General features: G+C 32.9%; 1 pseudogene; it reads right to left on the reverse strand.

The window, feature by feature from the left end:
• Positions 1–2,110: 2,110 nt before the first annotated feature.
• Positions 2,111–2,961, reverse strand: LOC149214518 (floricaula/leafy-like protein FL1 pseudogene; annotated as a pseudogene).
• Positions 2,962–4,165: the final 1,204 nt, after the last annotated feature.

Genomic DNA, 4,165 nt, shown 5'->3' on the forward strand with positions numbered 1-4,165 from the left:
AACAGGAATGCAACAAATTACAGAGATAACCATACACAAAAGATGCAGTGGAAATAATAATTCATTTCATTAATGGAAAATACTGAAATATGCTTACAACCGGAAATGGAAATAAACCAGCTAGGGCGATGGTAGCTTATCTCTGAGAAGAGATGTGATGGCTACATGCCTCTCAACTGTATTACAATGAGGCTCGAAGGCCTATTTATTGTTGAGAAACAATGGAAAACCCTTAAAATTCCAAAACCTAACCCTAGGAGATGAAATGCCAAACCGTGGGCCCCGTTTGGGGTAAATTGGTACATCAACTTCCCGGGGTTGTAACTTTGGCATATGATCTCCGTTTGACGCGTACAATAGCTCATTAGAAAGATCTATCCGAGCACTATCATTGTTGGAACGAGCAAAGAATGGACCCATGTTGCCCCCGGATTCCCCAAAAAACGTCGTTTAGGGCCTCAAAACGGCTCCGGAAGTTCAAGACCCGAAAAACTGCTAAAAATAGTAAGTTGTGCTACAATTAAGGAAACTGAAAATGCTGAGAAAGACAATGGTGGGGGTCCAGGTGGACTTGGAAGGTGGCCAACAATATCCACCTGGATCAATTTAATTGAAGGTATACAAATAATAAATAATTTAGAAGCAGATTTTTCCTTTAGATTTTAGTAATCAAATTATTGTGTAAAATGAAATCTCTTATATTACAAATCGTATACAATGTAATTTCATAATTATTAGCTACAATTTCATAATTATTAGCTACTTTGATATTTAACTCCATCCTGAACCTAAATTATTATTATTATTATTATTATTAAAATACTTGACCGTTAGGTTTGTCAACTGCAACAAATAAGTTAAATTAGGATGAGGACCATCCTAAATTTTTTCAATTAGAAACAATTATATATATCAAAATTTAATTCACAACATCCATAACGATATTTATTTACTATGAAGTCACCTACAAGTCATGTGACAATATCCAAACTTTCTTTCAATAATATGTTTGTAGGTTGCACATTATTTCCATCCATTCTCTTTGGAAAGTTTGAATAACATTAGTAACACCATGTGTGCTCACATTCTTGTACTGTTTTTCATGTTGTAGTTGCTGCTTAGCCTCAGTGAATTGTAAGGGATATATTCATGGCATCAACAACAACTTTTATGTTCAATATATTTTCACCTAATGGCTCCATTGGGAGAAGAAAAGCACCACATCGAATTTTTTGGCCCATTCCTACTGAATCTGGAGTTGAATTCGTTGCATCATCTTGTAGCTTTCTTCTACCTACTCGTTCAGCACATCTATTTCACAATCCCGCCAAAACAAATACAGGGATTTAAACTCGACGTCTCTTCAATCCAAAAGGGTGAAAATAAAAAGTAAAAGTGGCAGAAGGAAGAGGTGATACATTTATGTTCATTTCTTGATTAACAAGTTTTGCAGCTTTCCTTTGGGTATAATCCATCAATGATTTTGTTGAATTTTTTGTTGTTGGGTTAACCATACCTTTTTTCCACATTCCTTGTTCATAACCTGCCCATATTTTTTCATCTTAGCACAAGAACTGACAGTGTTGATCATTGTATCCCATCCATATTTTGATAGCCAAATATGTTATTGTAGGAAAAACATCAACATTCGTGCATTACAAAAGTTTTTTTTTAACCTAAAAATTTGTCCAGAAGTTAAGCATCACTACAATATACACCTAAGATAGTTTTATGCTTTTTCCATATAGGTGGTTTAATATATAGGCATGGAGAGAGTGGTTGAATATGTAGGAACATGCTTCAAAAGCAACTTTCATACTCGTACTTCAAATTGAAACTGGGTATGCTGCAATTTTTAAGATTCCCTTAACAAAATTTGTGGAACCCATTGTTAAGTTGCAATGTTTCAGAAGCTAAATTATCTATTCACCATATTTTTCCAAGCAATTTGTGTAGAAAGTAGTGTGATTCAAAAATATTTGAGCTATAATAAGGTGGATTTTTTATACAGATTCAAAACATTGTCCAAATCATCATACCAAAGCTTTTCTTCCCTAATATTTTGTTGTAAGCATGATAAATCACAAGTGTCTAGGTATCAATCTAATTATCAGGCACGTAAGTGAATCCTACCTGTATATTGTCCACAAAATGGAATATAAGATTTATTAGTGAATGTAGACTACAATACATTTTGATTGCAGACTACCAATGCAGACATTCAGAAGAGAAAAAAATAAAATTACCTTCAGATGTCATTGCAACTACAAGAATATTATGATCATCATGTAATACCCTCTTTCTCTTTACCTCAGACAAAATTTCCAACCTTTTCATCTCCAAGCTATCCTGCAATCTTTTCTTCTCTGCACCTATGGAAAATTTAATTCCATATGTTTCCCCTATAAGAAGATCCATATGATAGAGTTCTACTAGGATCTTCATCTAATCTTCAATCTCTTCCTTTGTCATGTTGACAAGGGTGTTGACAATGATGCCCATCTTGGTCATCTTGGCAAGAGTTAAGTATCAAACTCCATACTCTTTAAACAAATCCTCAATGGATTTCAATTCCTTTTCTACAATCCATGGGAAGAATGACTTCCAATGGTCGTCAATGGTCCTTGTTAAAGACAGTTGTTGTTGGTTCTGGTCTCTGATCCCACCTAAATAAACCTATAGGAAAGTTCTCTTCATCCATATTTCTTTCTGAAGTAGAATGCAGTGCACTCCTACACAAAACAAAAACAACTCATAGAATTAGCACATGGGCGATAAATTATGAGATGCCTTTCATTGATTACTGATTGAAGTGCAAGATTTGAAGTTGATGGGTAACAAATTCCTTCAGGTATTTAACTAGACCAAGTGGGTTCCTAACAGTACTTGAAGAAGAAGAATGTGTACCTCCAAAAAAACTTCTAGGCCCAAGGATCTCTCTACCATCCAGTGAATTTGCATTAGAAAATGTAAGGTTTCTCCCATTTTTAATGTTGTCTTGTGAGTTTAATGCTTCTTAATCTAGTCACATCATAATAGTAGCCATCATTGAAGCTTATCCAAGACTAAGTATCAGAAACCATTCAAGAACTAATGATTTGACTATACTTTGAGTTAGTGTTGTAGTCAAATTATTCATTGCAAGTCCATATTTATAGATTAAACAAAATTCTCTAGAGTCTGATTGCTATGTTTTATTAAATGATTTCTCAAACAATAATTCAATGTACCCATTTTTTTTTTACTTTAACAATTTTCATTAATGTCCTCGAGAGAAATGGATCTAGGGTCAAAGGAACCTTATCCCAGTACCATACGCTATAAATACTGTAATGATTTCTTTTATGGTGTCCTATAGATTACAACGAGACTTGCTAGTCATGTGACTTTTAAAAATTCCATGTTAGGGAATTTATTTTTAATCAAAGGTAGTTGAAAATTGTTTCAAGTACAATGCAATTTTCCCATGGGCTAAACAAATATTTGAAGGTAATAATAAACATGGCCATATTGGTTTGTATTTCACAAAGAATGATCTATATTATTTAATATTTCTAATTGTAATTGTGTGTAGTCTAACTCTTTTATGTTTTGGCATTTTTAGGGCATATTTTATGGTCAATATTGTTCAAAAATTTGGTTGGGAATGGTTGGAATTACAAGTTTAAACTATATAGTCTATACAATCTGAGCGCCAAAGGGTTTATTCAGGGTGCTGAATCTATTTATAAATTGAAAAAGATAATATAAACAATACAAATTCACAATCTTACCATGAATTATATTTCCAAATTTTGACAAAAAAAGTGAATACACAAAATAGTTAAACACCATTGTAATTGTATGCATTCTAGTGCCCTAGTAAAACTCTCATTCAAACAACATGCCTTCATAAAGCATACATTTATGTCCACCAAATTCTAAAATATGCATTCCATCACAAAAAATATTACTATAGTGACAGAGATAAAATTGATAAACTTCAATTAAAATACAATTCCTTACTATACAACTACAGAAAGGAATGAACCCAGGGATTATGAACCCAAGGGAATAAAATTAAATCCAAGGGATTAATATTATAAACCCAAGGTATATAAACCTTAAGATAAATATTATAAGCCCTAAAATAAACATAGTTGACCATGTTTGACCATGTTTAATT

Source organism: Pinus tabuliformis, chromosome 1_1 (genome assembly GCF_031772625.1).
Source record: "Pinus tabuliformis cultivar Carrire ecotype Pingquan chromosome 1_1, CPIR1, whole genome shotgun sequence".
Lineage (NCBI taxonomy): Eukaryota > Viridiplantae > Streptophyta > Pinopsida > Pinales > Pinaceae > Pinus > Pinus tabuliformis.